The sequence below is a fragment of the Thalassophryne amazonica genome, chromosome 2 (assembly GCF_902500255.1).
Source record: "Thalassophryne amazonica chromosome 2, fThaAma1.1, whole genome shotgun sequence".
NCBI lineage: Eukaryota > Metazoa > Chordata > Actinopteri > Batrachoidiformes > Batrachoididae > Thalassophryne > Thalassophryne amazonica.
Window position 1 is genome coordinate 128,789,037 of NC_047104.1, and position 17,055 is coordinate 128,806,091.

At 43.3% G+C, this 17,055-nt stretch overlaps 1 long non-coding RNA gene across 1 annotated transcript in view; it reads left to right on the forward strand.

The window, feature by feature from the left end:
• The first annotated feature begins 635 nt into the window (after positions 1-635).
• The window catches only part of LOC117530119, a 76,023-nt gene continuing 59,603 nt past the window's right edge, over positions 636-17,055 (forward strand). Inside the window, exons 1-2 of the long non-coding RNA XR_004566188.1 lie at positions 636-747; positions 810-1,001. This is a non-coding gene — a long non-coding RNA (uncharacterized LOC117530119). The remainder of the gene's footprint in view (positions 748-809; positions 1,002-17,055) is intronic.

The following is a 17,055-nucleotide window of genomic DNA, read 5'->3' on the forward strand; positions in this document are numbered from 1 at the left end:
AGCACTGTGCATGCTGCCCGGTACAAGTGCAACTTTGTGGCCTCATAAAGTCACACATCATCAAACCATCAAGTACAGTGTATCATTTGGTGTCTATACAGCTGATGGTGTGTGTGTGTGTGTGTGTGTGTGTGTGTGTGTGTGTGTGTGTGTGTGTGTGTGTGTGTGTGTGTGTGTGTGTGTGTGTGTGTGTGTGTGTGTGTGTGTGTGTGTGTGTGTGTGTGTGTGTGTGTCAGAGGTGCAGCGACCTGTGTGATCAGGCGTTGGTTAATTAGGTCTGACGTGTTGTGCTTTTAAGTCACACACCATCATGAGGCCTGGTTAAAAGTTGATGGATGGATGAGACGCCAACAAATGGAAGAGACATTACTTATGGAACTTTCAGCTCTGGGCTTCTAACATCTGCATGCCCAGATGTTAGAATGGTCAACAGCTAGAGGTCATCTGGAGGCATTCATAGAGAATTCATATTTAGGCTGTGGTTACACCGTATCATGACAAAACATCATGCAGCAAATGGAAATCAGTCTACGTGTTTTTAAAGGTTCAGAAGATTAACTAAACTGCGTCATGCTGAATTCTCTTTGAAACCGAATAGAACCAGTCATCAGGAGTCACATCAAACACCCAGAGAGAGATTCTGCACATCTTCTGAATCAGACTTTTCCCTGACTATACAGTGACAGCACAGGATGAATTCAGCAGCAGGAATCAGCAGGTGGAGAAGAAGCTGCTGCACAGAGACAGGTAAGTGACAAAAAAAGCCAAGCACTCACATATTAATGGAGACATTTTAACTTTGTCACCAGAACGGTTTCCAGCCGCATGGCGCCTTCCTGATGTTTAGCCTGAGGGTGTGACAGACAGGAAGTGATGTTATCACAGCGTTTGATCAGCAGCATCACAGGAACATGAGTATCAGAGAGCAGCTCAGAGGTTTCACCGTGCCGCTGCTGGATTACATGGCGGTAAATGGGCTCGGGAACATCTGTACATGGAAGGTACGTCACTTCTCTTTTTTATAGCTTGTCCTTTAAATATAAATGCAAATAAAGGTGTAGAAGTCAGCAAGCTCCTGTCCAAAGCTGCACAACAACACTATGAGCTGACCTGCACAGAATAGACGAGCAATCAATGTATGGATTCTGCCCCCTACTGTCAATAATGAAAATCACACCTATAATCAATTAGTGGGACGTTCATAGCTATTAACAACATTTTGTCTTAGACCTTTTTCTTTATTTTTGCTTGACTTTTTAAAATAGGCATTACAAACTTTTTTTTACGTATTTATTATTTACACATGCCTGTAATGCTGAATATTTACACATTTATTCATAACAATTCAGAGTTGTGTGTGTGTGTGTGTGTGTGTGTGTGTGTGTGTGTGTGTGTGTGTGTGTGTGTGTGTGTGTGTGTGTGTGTGTGTGTGTGTGTGTGTGTGTGTGTGTGTGTGTGTGTGTGTGTGTGCGCAGAATTACTACAGTTATTTTAATTGTACTGGATCAAATCAACTGTAGGCTGATTGAAAAAAATATAAAAAATGTATCAACCCTAACTGGAGCTCTTATTACAGTTAAAAGGAACTTAGGTATATTTATTTGTGTAGACTGAACATCTTTACTCACATGTTGGAATTTGTATTGAGCTTTTTCTTTACTTTTCTCCCTGTACCTGTCAGAAAAAAAAGGATTTAGGATCAGCGATCCCACCTCCTCATGTCGGCAGAGACCACAGCAACCTCTTCTGGACAAAAATGAAAGTGCTATAGAGTGAAAAGAAGCCTACAAAGTTTGTCTACCAGGAGATTAAATGGCCTTTTATTACCATGATTATGTAACTGCTAAGCAGACATAACTTCTGAATCAAGCCATTAACTTAAAAGTCAAACATGCGGCGTCACATCTCATCAGATAACTAAGTAGTGATTTGAAAATAATCGTGATATTGCCTGGGGATGCATGACAGAGGTATTCCATGATCCATGTATCTGATTAGTTTGGTTTAACGGTACACTGGTGAGCTAATCAAGCCAAAGGGATCAATGAAGGGGCTGTCACACAGAGATGCATTCCTGCTGTCTTTGGATAACTACAATGTAAATGACTGGATACTAAAGCAAACCCTACTGGGGCACATACTAAACTCTGCCCGTGCAGCATTGTGCACATGGGAATCTCTGCAGACACTTAGACAGTTCTTAATCAGTAGCGTGTGAAAAATCGGTCCTTATTACACAGCCCTCTCTGAGTTTCTTATCATTATATTTGTCAGAGCGCCTTTATTCATTTCCAGATCAGGGTCCTCAGACTGTAAACTTTACTGCTCCTGCAGCAAATCCTTGTGGTACCATCCTTTTTGTTGCTGATAGGCTCAAAGCCTTTTCTTCTTCCTCCTGCTTGGTTGCTTGCTCTCTCTCTCTCTCGCTCTCTCTCCTTTTGCACTTACACTGAAAGCTGTGTCCTCTTGTAATATTGTGTTTTGGTGTTACATGGGAATAAAAGACGTGTTTGATATTGTACAGTAGGAGTACACCAAGTCAAAGTTGGCAAGTAAAATGTTTCCTGTTATAACCAATCAAAAGCAAATACTTAAGTCTATTTTTAAAAACAGTTCTACAGTTCTTTGTACGAGGAACAAAAACTCAAAGGTAAATTGCTTCTTGTTACCAGTGGACAGACAAAAACATCAACGCAGAGCTAAACGTATGCACATTTGTAGCAAATGTAACTAACCTTTATGGTGGACAAGTGGTTAGTGCACTTGTTTCCAGTGTGCAAGGTTCCTAGTTCAAACACCACCCCTGCCCGTTCTCCATGTAATGTGGAGTTGCGTTAGGAAGGGCATCCAGTGTAAAACTCGTGCCACATGCAAATCCATCTCAGATTTGCTGTGGCAACCCTGTGTGAAAAACAAGGGAGAACCCAAAGGGACTTACTATTTAATTACACATTTATAAAACATTATAGTAAGCCTTACCTTAGCCCAGCCATTCTCCTTACTGCAGTTCTGGCTGTCCCACAGACAATTTGAGTGTGATGAGTATGAAAACTATTTTCTCTCTTAATTAAAGTACATATTCTTTCATTCTTTCAGTTTGAGAGCATGATTTATTAGTGCCGATCATTCTCTAAGACCCAGCATGTGGTCTTCATTCAAACCTTCTTCTTTTTTTGTTGGTATCCAGTTCAATATACAGGTGCAGCTTGTCATGCATGTAGATGGTGCCATCTCATGGCACATATAAGTGACTTCAAAACATAAGTCGCAGGATCAGCCAAACAAGCAATAAAAAAGTGACGGTTTAGAAAATAAGGTATAAAACACCTAAACCATTGCATTTACGCAATATCTCTAAAATTAGAAAGGTCTTGTCTCAGAGTGATGCTGAAAAACTAATTCATGCATTTATTTCCTCTAGGCTGGACTATTGTAATTCATTATTATCAGGTTGTCCTAAAAGTTCCCTAAAAAGCCTTCAGTTAATTCAAAATGCTGTGTTGGGAAGGTGTCGTAGCACAGACCCACAACAGGGGGCGCAAATGAACGGACAATGAGTAAGCCAAAAAGTAACAATTTAATGTTGTGATAATACACAACTAAAGGTACAGAAATTTGCACACTCAATAAACACCAGGTGACGTGTGGGCAGGCTCGAAGATAGAAGACCCCTGACGAGAGAGAAGCCGCGTCCCACACGGCTTCCACCACCAACGGTCTGAAGAACACAGGAGCCGCCAAGTCCCGAGTCCCCAGGTGGCCTCTGTCTTAGGCTGTCGACCCTGGTACTGCTGGCAGAAAGCAGAGATAAGATGTATGAGTGTGAGTCCGCACACTCAGTAATTCACAGTCCATACACAGTTAGGAGGGAGCACCTCCACCTCCAGTCACACACACTCATGCAGCTCCTGGTCAACCACTTATCTGGGTTGGGATGTGAGGCGAAGCCGTCGCTGTCACAACAAACGCCAATCCTCCAGATAAGGCAACACTCCAGGAAAACGGCTGCAATAGAAGTTCAGGTTATTACACACAAAGTGTCTGTCAGCAGAGAAATTACCTTTTTAATGGTAGTCGATTTCTCGGCGGGGAGGTGGAGTTGCAGTCCGGCTTAAGTAGTGGTGTAGATGAGTGACAGCTGGTGTGATGAGTGACAGCTGTCACTTCCTCTGGGTCTGGCACCCTCTCGTGCTTGGAGCCCGCACTCCAAGCAGGGCGCCCTCTGGTGGTAGTGGGCCAGCAGTACCTCCTCTTCAGCGGCCCACATAACATGCTGCAGCTAGAGTACTAACGGGGACTAGAAGGAGAGAGCATATCTCACCCATATTGGCCTCTCTTCATTGGCTTCCTGTTAATTCTAGAATAGAATTTAAAATTCTTCTTCTTACTTATAAGGTTTTGAATAATCAGGTCCCATCTTATCTTAGGGACCTCGTAGTACCATATCACCCCAATAGAGCGCTTCGCTCTCAGACTGCAGGCTTACTTGTAGTTCCTAGGGTTTGTAAGAGTAGAATGGGAGGCAGAGCCTTCAGCTTTTAGGCTCCTCTCCTGTGGAACCAGCTCCCAATTCAGATCAGGGAGACAGACACCCTCTCTACTTTTAAGATTAGGCTTAAAACTTTCCTTTTTGCTAAAGCTTATAGTTAGGGCTGGATCAGGTGACCCTGAACCATCCCTTAGTTATGCTGCTATAGACGTAGACTGCTGGGGGGTTCCCATGATGCACTGTTTCTTTCTCTTTTTGCTCTGTATGTACCACTCTGCATTTAATCATTAGTGATCGATCTCTGCTCCCCTCCACAGCATGTCTTTTTCCTGGTTCTCTCCCTCAGCCCCAACCAGTCCCAGCAGAAGACTGCCCCTCCCTGAGCCTGGTTCTGCTGGAGGTTTCTTCCTGTTAAAAGGGAGTTTTTCCTTCCCACTGTAGCCAAGTGCTTGCTCACAGGGGGTCGTTTTGACCGTTGGGGTTTTACATAATTATTGTATGGCCTTGCCTTACAATATAAAGCACCTTGGGGCAACTGTTTGTTGTGATTTGGCGCTATAAAAAAAAAATTGAATTGATTGATTGATTGATTGATTGAAATCATCACTTTTACAGCCAGTTTTCTTTAGACAAGTTACAGGAGAGATACATGACTTGAATCTGCACTGTCACTGAATGTCTTAGACCTCATTTAAGTCAAACAATAACAAATAGAATCAGATTGGCACTGTATGGAAATTTTGTTTCAGGCAGGTTTATTTAAAAAATAGTGATAGTGAATAAAGAAGATAAGTGAGTGAGCATCCAACACACTTAAGACAGCTGAAGGAGTTACAAGATTTCATGGGTCTGAATAGAAAAACTGGGTGTAGGGTAACCTTTGCTGCATCAGTTTTGTAGGTTGTTTACTTGTTTGTTTTGAAATAAAAGATGTTCTTTGTGCCACTCATCACAGCTGTAACCAGTGATGTAACAGCCAAAAGTTGTTCTATGCTCAGCCAGTTTCTCCAGTCACATCCACAGAAGCTTGTAACTCCTTCAGAGTTGTCATCTGTGCCTTGGGAGCTTCCTTCACTAGTCTGCTTTGTTTACCATAACTTTTTAAGGGAACCTGCTTCTAAACAAAGCTCCCATATGGTGCCATAGTGTTTCTATTCATGGCTGATTGATTTTGTGTTTAGTGTGAGAACACCCTGAACTCCAAGAGACCTTCAGTGAATTTGAAATTATTCAAACCCTGGTTTGCTTAAAAAAAAAGGGGGGGGGGGGGGGGGGCGGACGGAGCGAGAGGGACGGGGTGGTTAAGTTAGTGTGCCTTGATAGAGAGAGTGGCATCAACTCAGAACATGGCACCATTTTGGTTCCAACTGCATTGAACTACTGAATGAACCTTTTATCTTTTCAACATTTTTTGAATTCATTAAACCACATACAGCAACACATACAGGTGCTATCAAAATAAATATAAAAATAGTTAAGCTATCAAATTTACATAAATTTTCAATTTATGATGATTTATTTGATTAATTTAAAGCCAGATTTAAGCTTCTGCAGCTCTGTAACTTTGTCATGCAATGATATGCGTGACAGTTTTAAAGTTCTCCACCTCGGGATTATGCTTCATTCTGGGCTAATCTGACCCTCAACAAGCTTTTCTTTCTATAATCATAACCTCCAATTCGAAGGTAAGATGAACAATTTCCTCTTTTTCCGACTTTGTGCTGTAAAGTTGCGGGCTTTTCTGATCCATTTTTAATCAGCATGCGCACTGTAAAAATATATTGTTATTATAATGACAGATGAAGGAAAAGTGTCAAATCACAGTCTTTTGCTGTGTCTGATTTAACAGGTGCGCGTCAGGCTTCAGGTCCGAGAATGAGCATGGTGTGAAAAAAATAAACGGTCAGGTTTTTAAACATGGAAATGATTCCGGTCCCACATGCAGTGGTTTAATGGAAATACGTTGTGATCAGATGGGACATTTTATCTGATGTGAAGGAAAAATCTGTTATATATGGTTTATTACATGGAAAACAATACAAAAACACCGGCACTTTTTTGTCCGATGACTGCGAATATCCGGTTTATACAATGACGGCTGAGGTGAGTTTTACTGTACATGGGACTGAACAATAAATTTACTTCGCAAAGCTTTGATGATGAAGTCGCTTCCATCCCACACGGCTGACTTTATTTCTGTTTCTGTTTCTTCTATTTGGATTTAAAGAGAATCTGTACATCTTGAAGCCCTTGCTGTGACTATTTCTGCATCCAAATGCACAACAACCCATCATTTTCAGTGAATAAAAATAAAATAGCTGGATTTACATGCAGATAGATTAACCCTCTGGGGTCCGAGGGCATTTTTTTGGACAGTTCACTCGCCCAGCATAAATGTTTTATTATTGCTGTTACTGTTAACAGCTCTCCCTGCATCCCACAATCAAGTTTTATGTCTCTTTTTTTCAGGACAACCTGTGCTTTCATAATATACGAGGTCTGTTAGAAAACTATCCAACCTTTTTATTTTTTGCAAAAACCATATGGATTTGAATCACGTGTGCTTGCATGAGCCAACCTTGAACCTTCCTGCGCATGCGTGAGTTTTTTCACACCTGTCGGTTGTGTCATTCGCCTGTGAGCACACTTAGTGGGAGGAGTGGTCCAGCCCCCTCGGCGGATTTTCATTGTCAGGAAAATGGCTGAGCGACTGCCGCTTTGCATCAAAATTTTTTCAGAAACTGTGAGAGACAGCCAGGTGGAAACCATTCGGAAAATTCAGATGGCTTTCGGTGAAGATCTTATGGGCATCACGCAGATTAAGGAGCATTACAACCAGATTAAAGACGGCCCACAGCGGCTGAGGGCGCGCTGCACTTTGAGCGGCCATCGACAGGCTGAAACGACCAGATAATTTCCAAAGTGAAGGCTGTGTTGATCCGGAACGTCGTCTGACTACCAGAGAAATGGCAAGAGAGGTGGACATAGCACTTTTTCGGTGCATTACACTGTTACAGGAGATTTTGTAATGAAAGATGTGCGGCGGAATTCGCACGTCAGGACGGAGCTGCGTAATGGTGCAGAACAAAAAGCACCTCCGTGTTGGAAGTCTCACGGGACATGCCCAGCTCTTCCACCATTTGGAAGATTCAGACGGCTTTGGGTGGCTTTTCAGTCGAGTGAGTATCCAAGAAATTGTCGAAGACCTGAGCATGCCAAAACATGTCCTGTGAGACCAACACGGAGGTGCTTTCATTCCGCGCCATTAGCGGCTCCGTGGCGAATTCCTCCGCTCCTGTTTTCATGACAAAATCTCCTTTAACAGTGGAATTGCCGGAAAAGTGCTGATGTCCATCTTTTCTGCCATTTCTCTGGTAGTCAGACGACATCCTGGATCAACACAGCATTCAGTTTGGAAATGATCTGGTCATTTCAGCCTGTCGATCACCGCTCGGAGCGCGGCGTGCCCTCCGCCATTGTGCGCCGTCTTTAAACCGGCTGTAACACTCCTTAATCTGTGTGATGCCCATAAAATCGTCCCTGACAGCCATCTGAATTTTCCGAATGGTGTCCAGCTGGCTGTCTCTCACAGTTTCTGGAAAAATTTGATGCATTGCTGCTCCAGCCGTTCAGACATTTTCCTCACAATGAAAATCCGATAAGGGGGGAGGACCAGTGCTCACTCAAAGCCTGCTCACAGGCGAATGACGCAACCGACAGGCGTGAAAAAACTCACGCATGTGCACAAAGGTTCAAGCATGCCAAAATTTTGATGCAAAGCGGCAGTCCCTCAGCCATTTTCCTGACAATGAAAATCCGCCGAGGGGGCTGGACCACTCCTCCCACAAAGTGTGCTCACAGGTGAATGATGCAACCAACAGGCATGAAAAAACTCACGCATGCGCACGAAGGTTCAAGGTTGGCTCATGCAAGCACACGTGATTCAAATCCATATGGTTTTTGCAAAAAGGTCAGATAGTTTTCTAACAGACCTTGTATATGCTTTTGTTGTGTTTTGTAAGTGTAATAAAGGTTTACAATCAGAAATAAGAAAGGAAAAAGTAAAGCGGAAATAATTTTCCACACACATTTATTCAAAACATACAGCAAACTATAATAAACAACTGTTTTGACACGTTGTAAAGGTAATTTGAGGTCTTGTGTGAAAGACGGTACAACAAAAAGGTTCAAACAATAAACACAAATGCACATTTTGAGCAATATATACAAAATGGTCTATGTGGTTTTTTTTATCTTCATCTCAAAGCAATTTCTGTCTGCTATTACACAAAAGTTACATCATAAACTTCTACTTCTACTGTGTTTTGTAGTGTTCTGTGCTGCTCCTAAAGCAGCTTTCATTTACACTTTGGCCCACTTTGGCTCCTTACAGTCTGAGGAGCGGCCCTCCCCCTCGCTCCATTGATATGGTAAACAGTGCTTTACGCAGAGAAAGCAACAGAGTTATCCAGTAACATTCACATGCAAACTAGTGGAGCAATCCTGATAGTTACACACTCTTTGTTTGAGCACGCGAGATTGCCATCAGAGGCTCTCCATCTGCTTTCACTCATCGTTGTGCTTAATGGCACAGGGCGCATTGGAGCCCAATAGTATGTACTCATTGGAGCACCCAGGGGGCTATTCAAACGGGCCAACTAGTAACATATCACTCCTGAAAACGATCTTTGGCTTTTCACATGAGGTAAATCTGCCCAACGATTGGATTTTGGAAAACCATGTGACGGTGAACCAATTCCAACTGGATGCTCACATTGTGCATGTCATCACAGAGCTTCTATGAGTAGTACAAAGATGGCCGATGGCTGGCTCGAAAGTCCGCAGAGTTAACTTTTCAGCAAAAAAGTAAGTTTCTATCTTATATCATTAAAAAGTTATTTATAATTTAGTAAAGCTTGGTCTTAGCCGTCATATACAATGGTGTCAGCTCCAGAGGGTTAACAGTGAACGCTATTTTGAACCCAAGATGGCACCACGAGTCACGTGACAGTTGTTTATCACTCTCTCATTTAAGGCACTCTAGGTTAGGTGACATTTAGAATAAAGCTACATGAAAGCGTATATGCCAGCATGGGACCAGCATTTGTAACATAGGTTTTCAAAGTATTTGTTTTTGAGTATTCATAAGAGGGGCACTACGCTGGCTTAGTGGTTAGCACTGTCATGGGATTGATTCCCACCTGTGGCTTTTCTGTGTGGAGTTTGCAGGCTCTCCTTGTGTTTGCGGGTGCTCCGGCTTCCTCCCATATCCAAAGACATGCAGGTTATGGATCGGAACCTTTAAATTGTCTGTAGGTGTGCGTGCGGGTGTGAATGTGTTTGTCTATATGTGGCCCTTCAACAGACTGTTGTCCTGTCCAGGGTGTACCCTATGACTGCTGGGACAGGCTCCAGCCCCCCCGACCCTTAATTGGATAAGCAGTTGAAGATGAGTGAGTGAGTCAGAGGAAACATTGTGCTTGTCAAAGTAGATGCAACTAAGCAACAAATATTGTTGGCTCCCCAAAAATGTGGCTCCGGCGAGGTTAAAACACAAGAGTTCAGTTTCGAGACCAATGCCCTACTGAGTCAGCCTAATAGATTACACTTTTGACCTGTCCCACAGTTCACAAGACATGCTTTAAAGGAGACACTGAAAAAACAAGCCAGAATGACATATATACAGACACAATGGTTCCAAATATACAGCCCGAAACAGTTACTTTACAGTGGAGCATTTTTGTCTTTCTTTTGGGGGGGATTTGCCTCTGCACATCACTGCAATGGATTTGAAATTAAGCAGTCAAGATGTCTTTGTAATGTAGACTTTCAGCTTTATTTCAGAAATATTGCATTAATCATTGAGGAATTACTGCTATTTTTACACACAGTCTCTCCATTTTTAGAGGCCATAAGTAATCTCTCATGAAGCTTTCTGGTCAGTTAATTTCTTACAATGTCAAACACTACAGAAATCATCCAACACATTTTCCTTTGTAATATGTGTTACAAGGGTCTCATATTCAGTACTAGGTTAGCCATGGGTACAAACACAGGGAGATGTTAATTGTTGTACTTAATTCCCACCTAATGCCAAAAACAAACATCGCAAGAGGACACAGTGCTTTCTATACAAGTGAGTACACTCAAATACAATATGATATTGTAGTACTGCAACGCATGTAGTCCACAACCACTGCTATGGCAATCTTCAAGTTCCTCAAATAGCTCATATGAGGCTGGCTCCAAAAACAAGTCACTCCCCACAGACCCCCATGTTAAAATACTCAACTTTACAGCAGAAATAAAAACATCTACAGCCTGGTACAAAAAAACAATTTTGGTCTCTATAGCTACTTTCCATCTTCATGACAGCTGTAGTGGGAATGGTGTGTATGTGTGTGTGTGTGTGTGTGTGGTGGGGGGGGTTAAATATCTAAGGTAGCATGGCTTGCTGTTCAGTTCATAGTACAAATGGACCATCAAAGAAATCTGTGTTCCAGTATTTTCTTTTAGTGTTATTTAATTAATATGTTAGTACCGTTAGTATGAGAATTGCCCAAATTCGCAGGTAGCATGGTGATGTTTCTGTGAAGGCTCTCAGTTGTCCAGGTGGTCCATAGTAGAGAAGCTTGAATCTTTGACTGGACTGGGTTGCTTGACGCGAGGACGTTTCACTTCAAATCGCAGAAGCTTCCTCAGCTAAAATTATTGCTCTAGTAGTCTGACTTCTGTCCTGTAGAGAAGAATAACAGAAGCTACAAAAGCTGGAGTATTAAACCTAACCAGACCCCTCGTACCGAGAGGCAGACTGCTATTGGCTAGTGACTAAACAATTGCTCTAATTAACACCTGTTGTGCTCTAGTTAGCACCCTCCTAATGACAGGGCAGCTGTCCCTCCTAACGATGGGACTGACGCCTGTCCTGAAGGCTCTCCTGACGGCTCTCCTGACGACTCTCCTGATGACGTGAATGACTCATTACCATGAACAAAAGACTGAAACTGCTTAAGCAGTCTTTCATGAACAAAAAACTGACACTGCTTAAGAGTCAAGACAGAAGTCAGACTACCAGAGCAAGAATTTAGGCAATATGCTGATCAGACATTATGAAAACCACTGCCCAGTCCATAAAACATGCTTTAAACTTTAAAACTTAAAACACCCAAACCAGTGTTCACCTGTGAACCTTAGCTTAGCTTCACTTGTTTGGTAACTGTGAGATGAGGGCATATTCGGGCTTCATTCATCCCTCCCAGGTCACACCGGTTTTGTCCACTCTCCACCTCTTTGCCCATTTACAGGTGTGGTCAGAAGTCTACATGCACTCATCATGGGTGTGAACGTCATGGTAATTTTGCATTTTTAACAATGTCCTTGAACTGAGGACCAAGCTCGGCCCAAGTGAAAATTTGTGAACTATGCTTTATGTAGCAAGGTGAAGCCCGGATTGAAAAGATGTGCCTGCTAGCTTGGCTAGCATGGAATTCCCCTTTGGCTGACCTGGTAGTGTCTTGGTCTCCAATGCGAGCAATCTGGGGTTCAAATCCCATCGCCATCCCAGCCACAAAAATAAGTCATCCGGTCACAAACTGGCGTTGTCAGCAGGATGTGGCAGTTGACTGGGTACTCGCAGAATATGCTTAAATGCACCTGTGACTTTGGGACAAAGTCAAAAATGGTGGGGAAATATGTAGCAAGATGAAGTCCGGATTGAAAAGATGTTCCTGCTAGCTTGGCTAGTGGGGAATTCCCCTTTGGCTGACCCGATAGTGTCTTGTCTCGAGTGCAAGCAATCCAGGGTTCAAATCCCACCGCCATCCCTGCCACAAAAATAAGTAATCGGTCACACTTAAAAGCCGGGTCTGTGCCAAGAAACTAAAAAATTTGAAATAACTATCAATTCTGCCAAGCCAAGTGGTCAAATGTCCAACCAGAATTATGCCAGAAGTTTGTTGGTGGTTACCAAAGGTGTTGGGGTGCAGCTTACTAAGGGTCATTTAACCAAATATTAGTGGGAATAAATGTATATATTTGAACTTGTATGTATAATTTTGACTCTGTGTGGATTGGAAAAGATCCAAAATGAATTCAAACTTGTGCACTAAATTCTTGTTTATCAAGTCATTAATGATGTATATTATAGAATCATTCAACCCTGGCACAGGAACAGTCCAAGGACATCATTATATACCCAAAATTACCGTGACATTCATGCCCATGATGAGTGTATGCAAACATCTGACTGCAAATGTAGGTTAGGTGGAGTTAGGTGCTGCCAAGAGGACAACATCTGAGGTTCAAAACTGCTCTTCAGAAAAGTTATAGGTGATGTCATGGATGGTTTGGCAAGTACGAGGTCTGTCAATAAAGTATAGGTCCTTTTATTTTTTTCAAAAACTATATGGATTTCATTCATATTGTTGTGTGGGCCGCTGAAGAGGAGGTACTGCTGGCCCACCACCACAAGATGGCGCCCTGCTTGAAGTGCGGGCTTCAAGCACGAGAGGGCGTCGGAGCAACCAGGAGTGACAGCTGTCACTCATCATCCATACCAGCTGTCACTCATCCACTACTCATCACCACCACCATAAAGGCCGGACTGCAACTCCACCTCCCCGCCGAGAAATCAGCTACCATTCAGGTACTTTTCTCTGCTGACTCAAAACGTTGAGTAATAATCTGAACTTCTTTTGCAGCCGTTATCCTGTGGTGTTTGCCTTATCTGTGGGATTGGCATTTGGTGTGATCAGCGACGGCTTCGCTTCACACTCCAATCAGATAAGTGGTTAGACAGGAGCTGCACGAGTGTGTGATTGGAGGTGGAGGTTCTCCCTCCTTTACTGAACACTGACTGTGGGATTACTGAGTGTGCGAACTCACACTCATCAGGACTGTCTCTGTTTTCTGCCAGCAGTACCGGGTCTGACTGCTGAAGACAGCGGCCACCTGGGGCGCAGGGCTTGGCGGCTCTGGTGTTCTTCAGCTCCGTTGGTGGTGGAAGCTGTGTGGGGATCCAGCTCTTCTCTCGCCAGGCGTCTTCTATCGTCGAGCCTGCCCACACGTCACCTGGTGTATGATTGACAGTCCACCATATTGTTATTGCCTGTACATCGTTGTGCGATTCACAACATTAAATTGTTACTTTTGGCTTATCCATTGTCCGTTCATTACCGCCCCCTGTTGTGGGTCCGTGTCACGTCACTTTCACAACACATGTTTTTACGTCAGACATGCTTGAACCCTCGTGCGCATGCGTGAGTTTTTCCACGCCTGTCGGTGACGTCATTCGCCTGTGAGCACTCCTTGTGGGAGGAGTCGTCCAGCCCCTCGTCGGAATTCCTTTGTCTGAGAAGTTGCTGAGAGACTGGCGCTTTGTTTGATCAAACTTTTTTCTAAACCTGTGAGACACATCGAAGTGGACACGGTTCAACAAATTAAGCTGGTTTTCAGTGAAAATTTTAACGGCTGATGAGAGATTTTGAGGTGATACTGTCACTTTAAGGACTTCCCACGGTGCGAGACGTCGTGCAGCGCTTTCAGGCGCCGTCGTCAGCCTGTTTCAAGCTGAAAACCTCCACATTTCAGGCTCTGTTGATCCAGGACGTCGTGAGAGAAGAGAGAAGTTTCAGAAGAAGTCGGTTTCAGCATTTTATCCGGAGATTCCACTGTTAAAGGAGATTTTTTTTTAATGAAAGACGTGCGGACGGATTGCAGTGTCGGCTCGCAGCCGCTGCAACGCTCCGCCACAGGAAAAACACCTCTGTTGGAAGCCTTAAGGACAAGTTGGAACATGTCCAGCTGTTAAACAATTTCTCATATACTCACTCCACTGAAAGCCATAAAAAACCGCCTGGCTTTTACAAATGGTTATCAACACGGAGGTGTTTTTCCTGTGCCGCCGCACCGTGCCGGCTGCGTCCCGACGCTGCAATCCGTCCGCACGTCTTTCATTTAAAAAATCTCCTTTAACAGTGGAATATCCGGATAAAATGCTGAAACCGACTTCTTCTGAAACTTCTCTGTTCTCTCACGACGTCCTGGATCAATAGAGCTTGAAATGTGGAGGTTTTCAGCTTGAAACAGGCTGACGACGACGCCTGAGAGCGCTGCGCGACGTCTCGCACCGTGGGAAGTCCTTAAAGCGACAGTATCACCTCAAAATCTCTCAAAATCGCTCCTTGAACTGCTGTTGACCAACGCAGTGTCTCTGTGTGTGGCTGCCCACTGCAAGGCATTTTTCTTCTTCCCACCAGATAACAGGATAAATCTCTATTAATCTGTCTTGTTCTGCTCTACTGCATTTTGGATTCGATTATCAATAGATTTATATCATTTGCACACACTTGGAGTTTGGATATGATTAGTATCTGCTGCACAGGCTTTCATTCCGTGTCAGATTGTTTTATACCTTGTAATCACATTTTCACAAACCTGATCTGACGCGTGGGAAAAGACAAACACAAGAATGCTACATAATCTTATGGAAATGTCAAATTGCTCTGCTAGGTACATCAATGGGAAAGGGCGCCCCCCCCAACCTCTGTCACTGCCTTTTATTTGCTCCGTCTCTCTCTTGCTACAAGGCCACCAGATGCTCTCCCAGGCTATTTGTCTTGTTCCTTTCACAGGCAAACTAATTGCTAAACAAAAGGTGCTGGCGTGTCCTGTCGAGTACCCTTGTAAATGCTTTACAGCCGCAGTTCCATTCTCCCAGCTAGTTAAGTGGCTAATTATAAAAGCAGCCTGATTAAGGATAAAAGAGAGGAGGAGGAGGAATAAGGGGGTTACAGCCCTGCACCTCTCCAAACGGAGTAGCTGACACAGCTCGACACAAATGAAGTCCCCCTAATAAAAGTGCCCAAAGACATGCAAAGAGCAGCCTAATTCTTTTTTTATTGTTTCAAATACTTGATCACTGAGAATTTCCGAGCAGCTCGTTAGGCTAGTATCTCGATTCGTAGTAATCTGGCCTCAGTGAGTATGTTTGTAATGTAGCTGATTATTTTTAATACATTTTTGTAGCAATGGGTCTTTAGAAAGATAAATTGTGATATTTTGTCAATGAATTAATCTGGCTGCAGAGTTGAGAATTTATTATTACATAATACCGGATTAGATCCTTGTCATTTGATTGGTGGTTTTATGTCACATGACATGGATCGTTCATCCCATTTGCCATTGTGCTGCATTAGTTGTGCGATTTTGGTTACATTTAGCATGCAGATTTTGTTCCATATGTTTTGTACCATTGCACGCTGCGACCACCACACACGTACACTGTGCGCACACACAACTGACGACAGCACGTAGCAGCTTACTGACACTGCTCATTCTTCCAACACAAAAGAAAAAAACAAATCCAGTATGGAGTAAAGGTGTACTGACACGAGCTTGCCTTTGCTTCACGCAATAGCACGAAGGTCGTTATGACGATCCCACCCGCTGTGCTCCCAGCTGGACGCCGTTCTTTGTTCTACCGGCTGCCACGTGCTCTGTGCTGGACACTGCGTATATAAAATACTTATTTCATGGCGGATTAATCTTTTTTTTTTCCTGCAAATTGGCTGTTGAAAACAGTTCTAATCACTTCCTGAATCACAGAGGAGGCTGCAGCTGTTCGCGCGTGCCTAACAAGCTGCAGAAAGCATTTTGAGCCATCTAAAAAGGTCATTATTTGTCTTGTTTACATTGTCATGGCTTGATAAAACAGTTGTGTGTTCTTTCCTACTTGTCTGCAGCTGTTAAAGTATGTTTATAACAGATTTAACTTCTTGTTATAACCCTTCAGACGAGCTGCACTCTGATGCGATCTGCTGACGTCACCACCCGCTCTGTTCATCTTCTTTGCTCCACTTGACAAGCTGCATGTAGTGTTGGAGATTAGATCGCGCCACATAGCATGACATTTGTGCGTGAAAGATTTTTTTTGAACATTTCAGAATTCTCTGTGTGCAATAGCATGCACCGGCGCCCCTCTGGCATCCAGTCTTGCACCCGTTAAAGATGGGTTTACTCTCCAGCACGACACATCACGACACAGGTCGTGATGTGTCGTGAAGCAAAGGCATTCTCATGTCAGTGCACCTTAAGCCATCTGGAGGCATTTGCAATATTTGCTGGGGCGTATCTAGCTAAAGTAGAACTGATGTCGAATGAAGAACTCAACAAATTTCTGTTCCAAATTTTTTCTGGACTGAAAAAAGTAGAAGTACGTGAAGAAGTCAGTGCATAGCATCAGCTACAGACTACATCATCAGGATTGTTTTTGAACCATCTGACTGTTTTTGCAAGTTGACTGAGAACCAGAGATAGGACGAAGTCACCAGCAAGTCACTCTCAAGTCATCAATCTGCCCCAAGTCAAGTCTCAAATCATAATGACCACCAATTGTTTGCAAGCTGACTTGAGACTTGACTTGAGACTTGCAGATTGATGACTTGAGAATGACCTGACAGTGACTTCGTCCCACCTCTGCTGAGAACAATTTTGGATTTGGATTGGACTGCTATTTAAAATCCGTGTTGGAATGTTTGGAACCTCATGATGTCACAGGACCAGCGACA